Source organism: Leptinotarsa decemlineata, unplaced genomic scaffold (genome assembly GCF_025532065.1).
Source record: "Leptinotarsa decemlineata unplaced genomic scaffold, Ldec_3_MD MMD2_tig00026340_RagTag_RagTag, whole genome shotgun sequence".
NCBI lineage: Eukaryota > Metazoa > Arthropoda > Insecta > Coleoptera > Chrysomelidae > Leptinotarsa > Leptinotarsa decemlineata.
The window spans coordinates 2,324,415-2,344,767 of NW_027412694.1; the positions used below are offsets into that span (position 1 = coordinate 2,324,415).

Consider the following 20,353-nt stretch of genomic DNA (forward strand, 5'->3'; position numbering starts at 1 on the left):
AAAAATGTTACATAATATATTTGTTTTTAACTTGGAGGCAAAAAGTGAGAACTTCACTTGTAGTACACACCTTACTTCATTAAGGATTGTTAGATTATTACCTTGACTGTTGAATTTTCCTTCATTAGCTCTGTGAGTTGGGCTCACCGTGGTATACACAGACGTCAAGTAGAAGTCTTTAAAGTGGCCACTTTTAGAGAGAACAACATCTTTTCCCAACTAGTAATGAAAGTATCAATGTACCTTGTTATCTAACATCTTTATCTGACATTTACAGTAACTGTCTTTATTATTTTATCTTACGCATTGAGATTTTTAGTGTAGGTGTATCATCAGAGATGTCTTATCTTTATGTATCTTCATCTTGACTTCATCTTGTCTTTATCTTATCTTTATCTCTTTTTGGCAAGACATAAGTTTTTTTGATACAGTTCTTCATGGAAGAAATCATCTTTTGAATAAATCCTTTCGCAAATTTGATAAATTTTGGGTTTATTACTGTACATGATATACCTGACTATCAATTACTTGCATTGATTTAACTATATCCAATAGAGGTATATTTTGCTTGGGTAATTTCAAGTATCTTGGATTTTTATGGTTGACATTTATCCATATATTCAGAAGAGTCTTGGAAAGCTGGTTGCCTACCTCAAAATGTCTGCTGAATAGTTCAAGTACCGTTTTGCCTGACATTTATCCATATATTTAAAAGAATCTTGGAAAGCTGGTTTCTTACTTCAAAGTGTATGCTGAATATTTCAAGTACCGTTTTGCCTGAATACTTAGTGTCCAGCCTTTCCTACTGAATCACAGCGTTCTCTGAAGATTTCTTTAACATTGCAGTTCTTTGCCTAAATAATAAGGTAGTAATTATAGGGATTCATTATGTGGTTTATTTAGTTTTGGTAGTAGTTATAGGGACTCATTCTGGTGGATGCGAGTACCGCTCAGATGCGACAGTTAGTTTGCTAGCGGGATCCTTAGAAGGGTGAACTTTGGGGGGTGTTGTCAGGTTAGCATGGAGGTCTAGGCCGGTCAGCGTATGAAGCCCGCCCAAGGGCCATCTGGAATTGCTACTGGGGGATCCTGAGCTCCATGGATCTGTCGTAGTTGAGGACTTGCTCGCAGTACCAGGAAATAAATGAGAGCATCCTGCAATTTAATTTTCTTGGTTTTAGTGGAGCATAAGTTCTACTATTTTAGTATGCGGCACTATAGCCCACACCAGTTGAAGGTGACAACTGGCATTGTTTTTTGTTTTATTAATATTTTGTTTTTTGTTTCACCTAGGGTGTAGCTAGTGATGGTTGTCCGGGTTTTGGATTCGGAATGACCGTTGATTGTTTCAGGGAATCTGGAGGCGAGTGGTTGTAGATGTTTACCCACCGGCGCAGCAAACAACATCTTGCAGCGATGAGAGCATCTTGACTGAATTCTCTGGGAGGACTCCGGCTGTGCTGTGTTCTGAGTACGAAGATTGTCATTATCTGGACCCTATTATTTCTTCACTCAAACTGTGATAATACAGTGAGTTAGGAGCTTCAGTTATGTAAATGCTTTAATTTACACACAGATTTAGTTTCCTCAAATGGATAGTTCTCCTTTGAAACTGTTCTTATTTCTATAATCATTAATGGTGTTGGTTAAGACATTTTATTATTATCTTTGTAATCATTGCCGCAAAAAAAAATCCAAACATTTGTTTGAATATTTTTTTGGTGGAGTAACGGGAATGTGTAACGATATATTCGTTACCGTCATTTCATAGTATTAATGACACGATAAAATGTGATATCTATGAATTCCATGTAACCGGTATTGGCAAGTGTTTCTCCTAGCATAAGCCATCTTTGGTTCACTAGTAACGTGAAGATAGGTAAGGAGAGAAGATGAAAGAGAAATTTTTTAAAAAAAGGGAGAAGTCTCTCGTTGAGTTGAGAAGGTAGAGCTCGATATGTTGGAGTTTAGTTTTTTTGGATGTGGAATTAAAGATGCTGATTCAGAAAAATCTGAATATTTCATGGTGATCACTGTGAATTCAAACCCAAGCTATCTATTTTACATTCGTTGATGAATTGGGGTTTCCTCGAATGCAGGAATTAAAGTCCCGAGATTTTCTGCTGAGAAAAGGTGCCCCTCCTTCCAGGTGTGGAAAATCCCTGAAATTAGTGTGAGGGGTTACTGGCGATTTTGACGAGAAGTCCTGGGATTTCTATCCGATTGCTGATCACAGTGGGTAAAAATAAAAAAAACTGTGAGTCACAATCCAAATTTTTGCTTCATCGTTCGGAAAGCTCCACTCTGCCCCTGAATTCAGATCCGAGCATGTCTCTTGGTTGAACAAATCTCCGGTTCATAGATCGAGATATAACCAATCTTTCCTCATTATCTATATCTTTGTAGATTAGTTACAGACTTCAAGTGAATTAAGGTTATTATTCCATTTCCTAATTTGAATGATTTAGTGAATTTTTTAGTGGTCATTTTTTGTACAAAGCATTGTTTTGTTTCCTAAGACACATTTTCAGTGGTGATTTCAAGGTTAATTTTTTGTATAAGATTATTTATTTGCTTATACATGTTGACTCCTGAATTCAAGATTAATTTTTTTTTATATAAACCATTGATGCATCAACACAAGAGTAGTATAACTGAGAGTAATTGTTGCGAATATTATTCAATGTATCTATGAATGAATATTTATGTAAAACCATTTTACATTTTACACCTGTTATCATAATTATAATCAGTGAAGTGCAAAACATTTATATCTCTAGAATCTTGTTTCATAACCATTCTCATGTGAGCAACCCTGCCTCTCAAGGAAGTGTTCAGTTCCACACTGATCAACTGAACTCAACTAGGGAGCAACAACCTTTAACAACGTCTCTGCTAGGAGACATGATGGAGTAAACAGGTGAAACCATCATATTAACAGGGTCAATCTTTGTATTGTTTTTGTAAATATATGTATTAATTTTTGTGAATATATGATTTTCTTGCTCACCTGATCACAGAAGGAAGTTTTCATTACTATTTTCGTAATTTCATTTTGTATTTTTTTCCATCATAAAATAAAAAAATGCTGGCGCTCAGCCAATCAAATATTTAACATTCATATTTTTACTTTCTTGACACATTAAAAATCAGAAACTAGCAAAGTTGTCCAAGGAACTCACACCGTTCTCTACTGACTAGCCTGGGCATTCAAAGTATCCCCGACTACGTTACAAACTCCAATATCTTCTGATTTGGGAGCCAGAATGAGAAACTCATAAGTGATAGTCAACCTGGAAAATAAGATAGAATAACTTGAAATGAATACTAGTGGCTCAATTCAATATTTTTATTTGAAACACTACAAAAATTAAATTCTGACAGAATCATAACTATTAAAAGAAAATTGAACGATTCGAAAAGTTTCGGTATTACAATATTGAATATTTGTACAATATATACACCTTGAAATGCATTCAGTATTCAATCTCGTTTTGACTGCATCATCAATTTCTATTCACACCATGAAAATGTATCGATTATAACAGATCAATTCCCCAAGTAACGATTTTGAATGAGGGAATGAAGATCACAAATTGATCATGATATAATTGGTATCGCTCTCTTTCCATTTCCTATAGAGACATGAGAAACGATTCTCCAAACTATCCACCAAATATCCTATACCTCCGAAGATGAAAAGTAGTTTGCTCATCTTTATATTACACCAAGGTTTACCTTGAAATGTTAACAAATTTTGAATAAAGAATGGGGAATAAACCAATGGGGTTATCGGGTGCAGACTCCTACAACTGGGACAGTAGCTTCCTATCTATGAGTCATTCCACGTTCAATATAGGAGTACTCCTGGAGCATGTTATTTCACTTCTCTATGAGCATAACACAAGTTCGAAACCATCCTATATGCAAGCTTGGTTTGTTTCCTAAATTAATTTCGATATTATAATTCGTTTCAAATTTATAACAAATATAATAATAATAATAATACGTTTATTGTTTACCAAAAATTCACAACCAATATTGAGTTTCAATAAAAAAAAAACAGGTAAATGAAAGGTGAGAGTTCAGTTTTATTTCAACAGCAGGAAGAGAGAAACTGGTCTTCCACTCAGACCCTTACTACAAACTGAACTTAAAACTAAGATATACCTACTGACTAGTAACAGTGAACAAAAAGAAGAAGAAGAAGATTAGAGCAAGAAAAAAAAAGATAAAAGAGAGAAAGAAAAGATAGGAACTCTGTGAAAATTTTAGTTTTTTGCTCTGAGTTAGGAGATATTTTCAATTATATTTCATATTTGTAGTTCACGCAGACATACAGTCATGACTTTTTTCAAAAAGAAACATGACCTACTGTAGTCGGTTATCTTATACGTATTCATGTAACTAGCAATATTATATGAAAAACTACGTTTGAAAATTTCTTTTCTATGTCGAGTATTTCTATCATGTATGTCTTTTCTATATATGACTTTATCATGGAGATAGTTGGGTTGTTTGTATTTCAAAAGTTTGTAGAAGTAGCAAAAAATATGTAATTTACGCCTGTTGGACATATTAAGCCATTCAATTTCTTTAATTTTATGGGAAATCCTCTGCCTACTTTTTATGCCAAAAATAAGTATCAAACAGCAGTTCTGGATTTTCTGGATACGCTGACTATCCATGCCATCTAAACATGGCCCATATACAATATCACAATAGTTGAATTGATTATTAGATTTTCTCTACTTATTCATCATATGCAATGATCAAGCATGCTTCCCGGATAAGGGGTGGAATGACATGGTGAATTTTGTCTGATATGAATCTGATATAATTTGAACTCAATGAATGGACAGATAAAATCAAAATTAATAGATGAAATATCTATTATATTGAGCAATGGAACGTGAAATGAAATCAGTACACAATAAAAAATCAAGATGAAAGGAGAAAATGACCACAAAGTGAAAATAAATAAAAATGAAAATGAGCGAAAGATTACCCATTTGAAATGAATGAAATTGAGAAATATTACAAACAAAGGTATTTCACCACGTTTCGATTGTTAGTATTCACAACAGTCTCCGGGTGATGACTGGATCATTTCTCCGAAAGATGACTATTCATAGGTCATTCAAACGCTTTCACCTATCCCCTCTTTATTCTCTCCGCTTCATCGGTGACAGTTTTTTTGCTTGATTACAGGTTTCCATGTTCCAGGATCCATGTTGCGTATCTCCAGCCTAGTTTAGGTGAAAGCGTCGTTGGACAACATATATGCATCTCACTTGTACGATTGGTGACCCATTTCTTTCTCAGAAATTTCTATTGAATATAGAAAAAAGAAAATTACTTTTGTATGATTCCTACAAAATTTTAGTTTGTTACGACCGATTTCGGTTTGTTGAACCATTTCCAAGTAAGCTGATGTATTTTGACAAATACATTTCTGAATATACAATGATAGTCGGTGCTTTTGGTATCTGTGATAGTTACCTGAAATGAAGAAAATGTTTTGAAAAACCGAAACCGGTCGTAACAAATGGATAGAAATCATACAAAAATTATTTTCTGCATCTCATATTCATATATGCAGCTTCTTTGAACTTAAGCTGTGAATGATCTCAGCTGAGGACCACTTGATCTTATGTTGATGAGTCCATTAAGGACCCAGCTGAGATCACCAACAGGGAAGAACATTGGTTCAAGAGGAAGTTCAAAGGAGGTGCATATATGTTGTCATACGACGCATTCAGCCCAGCTATCGTAGAAATACGAAACATCTGGAAACCTGTAATCAAGCGAAAAAATACCGGTCAACTCATGCTGAACCGATGAAGTAAAAAGAGGAAAGTGGAGGTGAGTGAAAGCGTTCGAATGACCTTTCAATAGTTATCTCTCGGAGAAATAGTCCAGTCATCACCCGAAGACGATTGTGGATACTGATAATGAAAACGTCATTAAGTAACTTGATTGGGAATCTTTCACTATTTTTAAATTTTTTCCAATTGCTCAATTTTTTGTTCATTTTCATTTTCATTTATATTTACTCTGTGGTCATTCATTTTGACTTTTCATCAGTTTTATTGCAATTTCATTTCATGTTTTATTGCTCAATATAATTGATATTTCAGCCCTTCATTTAAATTTTATTTGTCCTTTCATAGATTTCAAATAATATTGGAATAATATTAGATAATGGAAGTATGAACTAGTAGGATTCACCATGAAACATTGTCAAACATTTTCAAACAAACGTGGAATGAACATTTTCGAATAGTAACATTCAGTTGTTAATTTTTCCATAATATTGTGAAGCAAAAACTGAATTGAGAAAAAGTGTTTACGGAATGAACAACGCTCGCATACAGAATAGTTTGAGTTTCCTAGATGAAAAATTGTTAACATTTCAAGATGGCCGTTTTTTTTGTACTTGAGTCTAAACTTAGTGTCACGAAATTCATTAAGATACACATGATTCTCACTGAATGTCTACCGAATCCAAAGGAAGTTACATTCTCAATCCGGAGATAAGGTCAAAATCAGTGATTTTAATTCAAATTCTTGAATATGAGATAACAAGAATGAAAAATAATTATAATGGGAGGAAATTAATTTGATGAGCGAGGTTGAAGTCGTTCGAAGTTATAAATAACATGGAGACTTCTTTTCACTGGATTTGATATTCAGAGTATAGATACTCTCACCGAACCTCACATATTATTCATTCACTTCAACAGTTTGACAGAAGGAGTAGCATAAGATTTTAATGTCTATGTGAATGATGAAAATTATGTTTTTATGATTTCAAGAGTTATTTGCAGAAGGACGTTTTCAGTCTGAGACGAATGAAATTGTGATGACTCTCGGATATTTACAGAATAGGTAATAATAAACGTGAATATTAGTGCAAGAAGTGATTTTCCATTGTTATTTGAGACGAAAAATCAGATTTCCACCCCTTCAAGAAAAAACTGAATTTAAGTTTTGATCATTGAATCAGTTCAATATTTGAGTCGTTTGTTCAATATGTTTTGTAGCAGTAGCTGACACCTTCAGATGACGTGCGGAGAACTCTGTTCTCTCTGAGTCAACAAACACTGATGTCGGTGAAATGAAAAAATGAAAATTACAATGGAACCCCACCGCGAGAGTCTTACCAAATTTATTATATGGTAATCAATTATAATAACATGAGACATATGTTTGTATCAAAACAGATAGAATTCTTGTCGTAAATACCACAAATTGATATGAGAGTTTTACATTACATATTGTTCAACCCAAAATGAAATCCGCTTTGTATAATGTTAAGGTAGAAAACAGTTATTTCGTATTATCAAAATTTGCTACTGAAATAACTTCAACTAACTATGATTTGTCTTTCTTCAACGTGAAGTCCAGAACTTTACAAATGTCGCAGTCAGCCTCAGCATTACAAGAACAGCCTTCCTCACACTTTTTCAAATCCTCACATATTTTGAAGTTTTTGAATTGCTTCAGTTCTTTCTTAGCACTATTCAGGTCGTTTATAGCGGCACTAAGTTCACTTAGCTCACAAGTTTTTCCCGTCAGATCACTGAGCTTTGTGATATACTCCCCGCCGCTATCTGAAGGATTTTTACCACTATCCTCCTTTTGTTATCCCTTATGTCACATAAAAACGTCCTGTAGTTCGGTGGTTTGACTAGCAATCCTGGAAGCCATTTCGTCTTCAAAAGTTACCATTTTTTCTTTCTGTTTGTGCAGAAGCTTTCGCGGCACTCGCACTGTGAGAGGAAGGAAGGTACCGTGGATAGGAGTATCTCCTGAAGTCAACGATAGGTCGAATTCGCTAACACTTCTGGGGACGAAGTACTCAACGAGTGGTTCAGCACCTGAAAACCAAACATAAATGTTATTTTCTGTATGACTGAAATTATTTAAAAATAGTCATTCTTCAAATTGAGAATCAATTTCAAATATTATATCAGAACAAAGAATAAGCAAGTTGGTATGGAAAAAAATCAAACTTATTTGAAAAACTTTTTTTGGGAATTTGAAATTGAATCCGCACCCAATTTTGCCCCTTTGTTATTCACTGATTTCGAATTCTATTTTTTATTCTCTTCTAGAAGGCCCAAATGAAGGCCCAAATGACCTTTATGAGCTAGCTGGATAACCTGTTTGCGAAGAGTTTCTGGAATGACAAATTTTGTGTTCCTCAGAATTGTTCCATTTGCAGAAGTCAACTCATATCTAACTTTTTTGTATGGTTTCAAAACACTGGTATTCCACAAATTCTCATCAGTGTTCTTCAAAGCCTCAAATATATGTTGGAATCTTGGTCTCTTTTTGAAAATTTTATTACTTATTCAAGAGAAATCGCCTTTGGAAGTGAGTTTTGAAGGATGAAGTTTATGTTGGAACTGTTGAATAAGAATGCGTATTGAACTCATGAACTATAATTGTACTTTACAACAATACTCAACGGTGAAAAAGATTATTGACATAATTATAAAAAATATGACATAAGTCAATTTCAAAAAAGGAATGTCATGTTGCCTGACTTCGGGCCTGAGTCGATAGCTACAGTTCCACAGTTTATATACTCTGCAGGTTCAGATGTAGTATGTTCTATTGGTAATGGATGTCTAGACATGTAATCAGACGGATTATTTATACCTTTTTGATGTTTCACTCTGAACTGGTATTGCTGAATCCTAAGACACAATCTTTCTACTCGGGCTGAGAATACTTATCGACGATTCTGAAGTATGCTGACAAGAGGTAAATGATCGGTATAGAGATTGAATACACTACCATATATGTAAAGGAAATGTTCGATTGCCCAAGTTATTGCAACCATCTCCTTCTCAATCTGACTATATCGCTCCTCTGTTTGAGATAGTGATCTGCTGGCGTATGCAACAATTTCAGGATTTTCATTATTTTCTTGTACGATGATAGCTCCTACTCCACAAGGACCAGCGTCGACGTACAAGTGAATTTCTTTGTGAATATCAAAATATGCAAGATGACATTCTTCATTCAGCTGACTTTTCGAAAATTCAATTGTATCTTGATGTTTTTTTGTCCAAGTCCAACATGTATTTTCAAGATCAATGTTCGCTAATGTTTGGTGGTACTTGCTAAATTCGGAATGGATCTCCCAACATAATTAATCATACTGAAAAGACTTTTTACTTCAGATGCATTTTTCAGGGCTTCTAAGTTTTTGAACGCTGCTACTTCTGCTGGATCTGGTTTAATTCCTTCATGAGAAAATACGTATCCAAAAAAAAAACAGATTTTTTTGATTTATTATACATTTCGCTTTATTGACTGTCAAACCAGATTCATTCAAACGTTGGAAAACTTTGTTCAAGGTATCATCGTGATCCTGTTGATTCTTTCCAAAAATTAAAATGTCATCACTCACATTCAACACTCCTTCAATGTTTATTAGAGTTTGACAAATGATATTTTGGAAAATTTCAGCTGCAGCATTCACACCAAAGCTAAAACGTTCATATCTGAACAAACCAACATCTGTTGAGAAAGTAGTCACCATTCTTGATTCTTGGTCAAGTTCAAACTGATGATATCCATCATTGAGGTCTATTTTGCTAAATACAGCAGTACTATTGGGAGCCAATATAATATCATCGATTGGTGGTGTTAAGTGACGTTCTCGTTTGATGGCTTGATTGGAAGCTCGCATATCCACACATATTCTAATAGTATCTCTACTTGGTTTAGGAACGATAACAATAGGTGATACCCATGGAGTTGGTCCAATGGCAGGTTCGATAATATCGGCTGCTTGTAGTCTGCCCAGTTCAGCTTTTACTTTTTCCCTCATATGAAATTGTATTCTTCGATGTTTTTGTGCTACTGGTTGAACAGATTCATCGATATGAAGATGCACTTGGAAGTTCTTCAACTTTTCTACTCCTTGAAACACGGCGAGAAATTTCTCTTCGAAACTTTCGATTGTGTAACAATTTGTGCTTCTAATCAATTGTAGAATGTTTAGATTCATAGCAGCTTCGCAACTCAGTAATGACTTACTTCTACCTTTCATGATGAAAATTTCAGTTCGGAATTTCTTATTATTGTTATATTCAAGTACGGCGGGTAATTTTCCATCGACTGGCAAAGGAGTTTTTGAGTTGTATGGAAATATTTGCTGGTTTGTTGATAAAATGTTTTTGTTTTCTGCTAATTTTGTAACTGCTTCGGAACTCATAATATTTACAGTTGCTCCTGTATCGACAATAAATTCCGTTCTTTTACCATTTAGTAGAATTTTGGATTTGATAGACCTATTCGAAACTGTTTTTGCTGTTTGAATTATTCTGAATGCTTCTTCTGACGATGATGCATTATCTTTCAAAAGTTCGATTACTGGTTGATTATTCATTATAGCCCTTCTTTGTTGTTTGGAAGGAATTTTCATCGTTCCAGTAGTAATGCAAACTTTTTGAAAATGTCCTTTTTTCCCGCATCCTCTACATTGTGCCTTCTTTGCTGGGCATATCAACTTGGGATCTTGATTATGACAGTTATTGCCACAATTTCTGCAAATTCTCTCCGTTTTTATTTTCTTTGACAGATTCAAAATTTCCAGTTTGACATTTTGACTTTTCTTGTTTATTGTGCTTGAAATAGCCATTATCTTTTCTATCCTTTCTGCTTTTTTTTGCTGGTTTTTGAAAAATTTGCTATTTCATCCTGTTCAATAGCCATAAGTTGATGATCGGTAGCTTCAAATGTTTTGCCTTTTGCTAAAAGCTCTTCTAGTGTTAATTGTTCAGATAATGCAATTCGCCTAATTCGGGTGGAGTTAGTACTGAAAATAAATTAAGACTTGATTTCTCTCTTATGGTCATCAAAATAACAGTTCTCGGATCATTTCAGCAAGCGAGCGTAGTTTTGATCCAAGGTTTCTCCATGTAACTGTTTAGCTTATCTGAAGTCATATATTTCAAACTCAACATTGATTATGGGTTTGAAGTAATTGGATAATTTCAATTTTGCTTTGTCATACTCATTATCGGAAGATAAAGATGGTGAATCTGGTAAGGATGTATACAAATCATATGCATCATCTCCAATGTAATGCAGTAACATAGCTGTTTTTCGTGATTCTTTGGTAATGTTCATTGCCTGAAGATATATCTCAAAACGATTGATTCATCTTTCCCATCTGGTTCCAATATTGATTATATCGGATTTAGTATCAAATGATACAAAATTCAAATTGATATTTTCCATTACTGACGTGGGTTACTATTCTCATCGCCAAATGTAATTCGTGTTGAAATATTAATTGAAATTCTAGAAGTAGTTTTCAATCTTTGTTTATTTTAAACAATCCCTCAGTTTAATCCGCAAAGTGACAACCCTACAGTCTATTTGACATACAATAATCTGAAACAACATATACAGGACGAAACATTACAGTAATGAACTCGAGTTCGCTGACCCAGCATCACCCAGGAATACAGTTACATCTACTGATCCAGACGCGACTACATGCTGAGTCGACAAAACAAAGCTTATAAATAAATATTAATTCAATAATCAGACATTCTTATGACCTTGCTTGAATTGGAAATGTTATATTCGTCCAAAATAAAGTCTTTTCAAAGAAGAATTTTGATATATCGCATACGTAACTGGCGCAGTCGGTAGGATAAGTGTATTTTTTACTCTTCGGCACTTATCAAGACTTTTAGTGACTTTCTCCGCTTCTGTGCACCAAAAAGAGAATTAGTTAACCTGAGTTAACCTGGAGTACAGACGTTTCGAATAGAGCGGATCAGCTGGTAGCAGAATCACCGGAGAATTGAAATGCATTAGTGAGTCCAAGTATCATTTCTTTTCTCCTCGAATTCTCTTTCCCTGGTTAGGAAAATTGGAATTATTCAATTTCAGTCAAACAATGAATAGCTTTAGAGAAACTCCATTAATATATGTAAAACAAACATAGACAAGTTAATAGAAAACTTCAACAGTTCTTCAAACGTTTTTTATTACATATCTGAAGTCACGCCGACTAATTCTTTAAGTTCAACTCTGCCTGTTCAAACGATAAACCTGACAGTTAATATGAGCACGTAGTAAATTTTGGTTGATACGATACCTAAATATGCTATTGATATGAAAACTTTCACAAACTTTATATCAGCTAGTGATTTTTTTTAAACATATAGTAATACAAATGATCCTATTTTGATACAATATTCAATTAGAGAAATTCAAACAAAATTAATCAACGGACCTCAATTATTAGTAGGCTGTAGAAGTGAAACAATTACTTGGGAATCAATAAAGTCTGCTCTTGTTCAATTTTTTTGGTTATAAACGGAATTTCGAATGTCTAGAACAAAATTTACTTATGTATTGACCTTCAAGAAATGAATCCACTTCGAATTTAAGATAATACCAACGAATTTGTTCAGGAACTTTTATTAAAGATATATCAGGTCCATTACAAAGCTTGGGTGAAATGAAAATTCCAGATTATTTAGAGGCCGCTATGACTTACATTATCAAAAAAAATTTTCAAATTTCCCAAAATTTTTTCAGAACTTCAGTAATGCCTCGACATACAAAAGTTCTTACGAGACCCCAATTTCAAGAAACACAAATTTCAAGATTTGCAATTCCGCGAAACAATGCTCAATATTTTGGAAAGAATCAACAATTTCTAAATAACACCTCAAATTTCAACTATGATACCTCTCAAAAACCAGCATTAGGAACGAGACACTCAGCACAACAGCCATTTTTCAAACTCATTTCCCAAACAACCTAACAATGTTCAGCCACGTCCTGCCCACAAAAACTTCCCAAGAGACAAATCTTTGGTCTACTCCCAATTGTGTTTAAACCAGAACCAATGTTAGTTACATCCAGGAACACGGTCCATTGGCAACCAAATAACCTCCAAAATTAATTTGCACCATCAGATGCTCGTAACTTCATGTCTCAGAAAATTTACCACATTGATGAAGAGTCAGTCACCCGAGCTTCTAGAATGCTTCTAGAATGCTAATGCCCTGAACGACTCTGACAATGAGCCTGGTAACAATTACTTAGGATTTGAACATCACTATCACACTTACGACCACAATTAAGACGTAAAGTCCCAAACTGAAGATAATGAAAACCCTGTAGATTTTCAGCAGATTGGCCACACCAACCACGGGACATAACCACTGAAATGTTTACTGAAATGAACAATAGCCTACCCTATATAAAAATACTTGACCCACCTATGAAATTTTTAATTGAAACGGGTTGTTATCATTCGATTATTCGGTCCTGTATTTCCAAGAGATTTTTTCAGAAAGTATTTATCATTGCCCCTCTGAAATCAAAACGGATATAGGTGAAAAAGAAGGTCAAAATTGTTTGATTGACGCGAAAGTTGAAATTCCAATGCTGTTTGAATACTCGAATGCAACTTTCAAAATATATTCATTCCTGAAACACTCACGACGGCAAAAATGGCTCAGCAGGAATCGAAATTCACAATTACTCGGACGAATCAGTTTCAATAATTCTCAATGAACCAATGAAAAATTCTCCTTCTTCCGATAGTCAAAAACAAAATTCATATTTATTCAATTTCATACTTTCAGAAGTGATACCTCTTGCGAAAAACTCTTGATACAAAAAATTTAATTCGTTGCTACCACCTGGATAGCGAAGAACACTCTGCTCTAGTAGTTCTGCGCATAGAATTTTCAAACATTTTCCATGGAAAAATTGAAAAGTTAACCTTCGCAAATGAAGTCAAACATGTCATCAAAACACATGATGAAATTTCTGTGTACTCAAAATCATATAGATTTACATCCGGACATACAGAGGAGGTGAGAAAAAAAATCAATAAGATGCTAGACGATGGTATCATAATACCAAGCTGAGAGTCCATATACTAGTCCCATCTGGATCGTCTGAAAATTGTTGGACGCCAGTGGCAGACAAAAATGGCATTTCGTAGTTGATTACCGGAAGGTAAATGGAAAGGACCATCGATGATCGATATCCTCTACCAAACATCAATGATATTTTGGACAAATTAGGGCAATGTCCATATTTTTTAACATTGGGCCTTACGTCAGTATTTCACAAAATAGAAATGCATTTGGTCTCAAGAATGCTTCAGGGATCTTTCAAAGCATTATTGATAATGTCCTGACTGTTCTCCAGAATAAAATTTGCTTGGTGTACATGGATGATATTATTATATTTTCGACAAGGCTTGAAGAACACATATACAACTTTCAACTTATCTTTAAAAAACTGCGCAGTTCTCGATTGAACATTCAAATAGATGAATGTGAATTTCCTAAAAAGGAAGTCGAGTTCCTAGGCCATGTCATAACGCCAGACGGGATAAGGCCCAATTCTCGAAAAATCGAGGTAATTAAAACATTTATGATTCCTTGGTCAGCCAAAAATATCAAGTTATTTTTGAGACTTTTGAGATATCACTGAAGGTTTATGAAATATTATGCGAAACTAATGAAGCATTTTACCAAATGTCTAAAAAAAAAGGGAAAAGATACAACATTCGTCAGAATTCATAAATACTTTTGAACTTTGTTAGGGGATGACCCAGTTCAACAATACCTTTCATAGTAACAACGGATGCCTCTAATTTTGCTATCGGCTCTGTCTTGAGTCAGGGCAAAAAAGAAAATGATTGTCGTATTGCTTATGCATCCCGAACCTTGAACCCTGCTGGAGTAAAGTAAAGCACGATTGAGAAGATGTTACTGGCCATAGTATGGGCCACTCAGTATTTCAGACCATACCTGTTCGGTAGAAAATTTCTCATACTTACCGACCGCAAACCTCTTCAAGGGCTTTTCACTCTGAAAGAACGAAACTCACGTTTAGTGAGATGGAGACTGATACTCGAAAAGTATGATTATCAGATAATGTACGAGAAGGATGAACAAAATACAAACACCGATGCCTTATCAAGGATATGAATCAATCAAATAGACAGTGTTAGTCAATTCTGGAGACATAAATTGATATCTAAACTCTGAACAACCGTTGGACGTAAACACAGAAGATCTGGACTATTCGGAACAAGTATCCAACCCCAACATCGAAAACAACAAGAAAATAAACCTAATATCTGATTTCCAAAAATAGCTCCTTCTAATCAGAATCCAACCCCCCGTGTCATCGTGGAATGAACGAGTCTCTCTTATCCCTTAAGGAAGTAGATCATTGGCCAGTAATGAAAAATCAAATAACAGAATATATAAATGATTGCGACATATGCCAATATGCAAAATTTGATTTAAATCCACGTAAGATCTAATTTGCATTGACCCCAACACCGACAGAGCCCTTGGAAGCAATTCACAAAGACACATTTCCAATTACTAACTCCAAAATCTTGACTATCATCAACATTTTCTCGGGATACGCCCAATCATACCCCCTCGAACCAATTTGCACATCAAGCGTGGTTTTTGACAGTTTAGTGACTTTCATTGCACATCACGAAATCCATAAATCACATGTGATAGTGGCATTGAATTCAAAACTTCTTTACTCAAAGACTTTTGTACCCTAGACAATATTGAAATCCATTTCACAACACCCGGGAACTCAAATCCCTCGTCCCTTCTATTTGGAGAAAACCAACAACAGTACGAGGATGAGATATGCCACACATATTTGCCACGATGATCGGGATCCACAAACAGACGATTGAAAAGCAGCCCTTATCAAAGTAACCGACAATTCAAACTGCCGCACCGTCAGGGTTTACGTAGCCATCCCCATTAGAGATACTATCTCAAGTCAATACGTGTCAGTAGTCTCGGCTGGAAAACAGCTGGAAATCCTGGAAACGTGCGAAAATGATGATTTCACACTCGTAGGAGAACACAGCTTTGTTGAAATACCATTCAACTGCGGAATCACAATGAGAGATTCCAAGTTATAAAACAACAAGAAATTGTGAGAGGCCACCCTCTAACCATTCTACGAATAGAAGTAAACAAGGTTAACTCTGAAGACTTGGAACCCAGAGAAATTCACCTGAAATCTATAGACCTAAAGAAAATTCATGAACTTCAAATTCAGGACACAAAAGTAACCCACCCTGCAAGCATCCTCACAACCCTCTTGATGGTTTCTGCTGCAATCTGGGAATTTTATAAGAAAAGCATCACCTCCATGAAAGAGAAAGGACCCGTCCATGTCGAAAATACCGTCTTAGGGATGTAGGGGTTATGAACATGAGTTCGCTGACCCAGCATCACCCAGACATCATCCGCTGTTCCAGACGTGACTACATGCTGAGTGGACAAAACAAAGCTTATAAATAAATAAAAATTTAATAATCAGACATTCTTGTTGTCTTGCTTGAACTGTTAATGTATTTGTCTAAAATAAAGTATTCTCTTATATCGCATACGAAATTTATTAACAATAACACGCTTTTATCAGCTTCACCTGTATGTATGTATGTTTGTTTGTTAGCTTGTAACTCTCAAGCTCGGGGTCTGTATTTGACAGAATTATCGACATTCTTGCTTGATGTATTTACGGGCAGATGGCGCTGTACGTAATTTCCTTGATATATTGACACGCTTTTGAAGAAAATCGAACTAAAAAGTCGAAAATAACTTTTTTTTAATATGCCTAAAATAATAACGAACGAAAAATACTAGTATTATTGTGAAAAAAGCGTTGGCGCTTTGTACCATATTTTTTGTATATCAAGCGCCCGTCGCTTTTTTCACAATAATACTAGTATTTTTCGTTCGTTATTGTTTTAGGCTTATTTAAGAAAAAAAAATTTTTAAATTTTCATTTCGATGTTTTTCAGTTGTTCAAACCATATTTCTAACATTCTGATTGATAATAATTATACTAATCGTGATTTGTGAATAATTTATATATAGTTGGAAGAAGTTTCATTGCAATCATTTTTTCAATAATTATTTTCGTATATTCACAACAGCGACCCAAATGCAAATGAAGGTTTTATATTGCTATCAGTATAATGTAAATGTCACTGTAAACATTTTTTTTGTGATTCTTGTTACAAATAAATATTTCAAGAATTCTTTTGGTTTGATCTGAATCATTGTTTCTGAAAAAATTTTTGTTACCAGCTTTAAGTGAACCTGATTCGAATATTTTGGGAAAATTCAGTGATATTGCTCCGGAAAACAAAATAATTGACGGAACTGATTCATTTCTTCTTGGTTTCCCTCTCACAGTTGAATCATTCGTTACATCTTTCGAAGAAAAATGTATGATTTCAGAATTACATATTTGGGAGATATGTAGCTTTCCATATTCTAAGGAACTGTTTGACTATTTCAAAACTCATTCATCTCATGAGATGTTATCCACTTTAATGAAATGAACACTTTCGTCTAATTTCCACTAGCTATTTTATTTTTACGACCGGTTTCGGGATTTACCCCATTATAAAGTATGAAACTGAAATGTGAAATCTGAAAACTCGGTAATATCGGGGGGTTTTAAGTAAGCAAGAAGGAGAGGTACTTGAATGAACAAGGGTGCCAACTATAAAATTCAACACTGAATATTATAGGGGTTGTTAAACTTATTAATTCAAGAGTGGAGACCTGCATAAATTAAATTGCTCGTTTAGGGGTAATTGATTTGTTAATTTTCAACAAATTATTTTTCCCTCAATTACAAATGTGTAGGATTCCGAGGTTATCTTTACTTGTCTTGTTTTCCGATTCTTGTAGATGTTTATGCATTGAAGATTTTGTGTCCATACAGACGTGTTCACGGAACCTTACGTCGAAATTTTGACCGGTTTGGCCTGTATATAACACAGAGCACTCTATAGAGTGTGGCGAAAGTTCTGCAGTATCAAAACACAAAATAAGTAAAAATAATCTCAAAATCCTACACATATATAATGAAGGAAAATAAATGAATTTTTTTGGAGCCATGGAAATGACCAAGTCAATTCATTGTTGAATTTTATAGTTGGCACCCTTCATCATCAACTACCCCTCCTTCTAGCTTACCTAAAAACTCCTAATGTCACCTTGTTTTCAGATTTCACATTTTAGTTTTGAACTTCATGATCAGGTTAATCCCGAAAACGGTCGTGAGAATAAAATAACTCACTAGTTATTTTATTCTCACGACCGTTCCACTGAAATTGAACAAAAGAGTTTTTACTCAATCCATTAAATTGATCATGAATTTCCACAAAATAAACAATTAAACAATCACACATACTAGATGTTATCCAATCTGGCACCACCAAACGTATCTGACCAAGTTAGTTAAAGGATTTTGTAACACCCTTTGACTTCTATTCAATTATGAATTTGAGAGCGGTACATAGCTATAGGTTACTCTTCTGGTTTCTCATGAACGTTTAGACATTCCAACAACTACCGATCTTTCACTACCTGCCTTCATTTCTTCGAGTTATACTGTAACAAATACGATAGATTAAATTCTACCACCCTTCTTTCCTTTGAAGTACCAAAAGCAATGTTCAAAAAAACTGGAACAAAAAAAAAAGCTCAAATTGTTTGTTACACTCGGCTAAATCTCCTATATAAACGGCACATATCGAAGCAGTGTCATCAAAACATGCAGGCGCTTTGTTCAGTGCCTTACCAGTTCCATTCCTCAGTACATTATCAGACAATGAATCTTTCAGAGACTCTGTAGGTCTTAGACTCGCTTTCATTATTTCTGTTCGACACATATGCAAATGTATATTAGTTGAATGTGTTGAATATTATGTATCGTCATCAAGCTGGAAATGACGTCATGAAACGTGCCTTAGATTAGGCAAACACACCGTCCATCTTGGAACCTCCAGGCACTTGCACCGATGATGGGAAACGACCAGATGGCATGCCTCTCATTCCTTGGCGGAAAGAAAAAACGAAGGTCGATACTCTGGCTTCTTTTCCGCCTTCGTATCTAGCGATTCAGCAGCTGCATCAGAGAAATTGGCGAAAAACGAAAATACAGGTGTTTAGAAGGTACTTTGATTTTTAATGCAATAGAAATCGGATCATTTGGTACCTGCAGCCTCCAAGCTTTGGAGTTCTCTCATTAAATCGATATAAGAATTTCCAAAGGGACAAATGATCCAAGAGTTGCATCTTTCTTGATTCAAAAGTCAGCATTTTGATTCAAAGGGGAAATGCAGTTTTATGTTCAGGTATAATTCCTCATTTCTAAACACTTAGTGAATTATCCATGCTTTCATCGAAAGAAATATATCAAGGTGTACTGAGTTTAACCCCAAAACGATGAGCAGTCATAGTCCGTCGCGTGTGTCTGATATGTACCGCTCTTAGTGGAATCAAATTTGCCAAGTCACTTGACCACTTCTCGTCAAATCTTCAACCTTTGTTCCATATTTCCGGCCATCAAGGTTGCACGTGATGTTCGCGTCTCTAATCAGGCAGATGGCTCTTTTCTGGATGGAATTCAGCAACTTCAGGGCATGTTTGGGGGCAGAGCTTCATACATGAGAACAATACTCCAAAGAAGGTCTGATCTGAGCTGATCTGACCAGTTTTCTGGTTCGACACAGCATTTGAGAAGCACCCTTTGCAATTCCAGCGACATGATTGTGCCAAGACATTCCAACCCCCCAACAAACTCATCGAATCAGAAAGCGGAATTGTCAAACCTGACATTATTATATCCGGTTCGTACCTGTAACACTACTGGGATTGCTATCAAGAACGTACCTGAACACTTTTTTATTAACAAACACCTCACCAGGAAAATCAAACGTTTGGTAAAACGCGCCAAATAAGTAGCAAAGGTTAAACATTTCAAATATGTTTGGGTGAGGAAGGGAAATATATTCGTGAGAACAGACGATAGTTTGAAAGGCGATCTGCATTCGGAATGATATTGAAGTTTCCCAACTACAGTGATTTTGGTGCCTGTCAAACCTCTTCTTCGCTGAGCTTTCCATTTACTATCAGAATGTACGAGGTTTGATATCAAAGCTGTAAAATTCCTACTGCAGTACCATTACCTGTGATGATGATATAATATTTCTTACGGAAACGCGGCTCAATGATAGTATCCTGGATAGTGAAGTGATACGCAGTAACTACAATGTTTATCGCCGAAACTCAACAAATATGTTTTTACTAGAATTTCCAGTTACACTAGCCTGAAAGATGGTCAAACTGATGACTTCCTTGCAAGAGAGGGGGCTTTAATTACTTCCTTTGGAACGAAACTCATTATTGGCATCAATCCATGCATTGCCAAATTGAAATTACAAAAATAATTCTAGACTCCTGAAAGAATCTACCAGGATTGGGCCATATCA

At 35.1% G+C, this 20,353-nt stretch overlaps 1 protein-coding gene across 1 annotated transcript in view; it reads right to left on the reverse strand.

Moving 5' to 3' along the window:
- Positions 1–5,119: 5,119 nt before the first annotated feature.
- Positions 5,120–20,353, reverse strand: part of LOC111508611 (TWiK family of potassium channels protein 7) — a 508,045-nt gene continuing 492,811 nt past the window's right edge. Inside the window, exon 6 of the mRNA XM_074183694.1 lies at positions 5,120–7,883. The gene's annotated coding sequence lies outside the window, so the exon portion shown is untranslated. The remainder of the gene's footprint in view (positions 7,884–20,353) is intronic.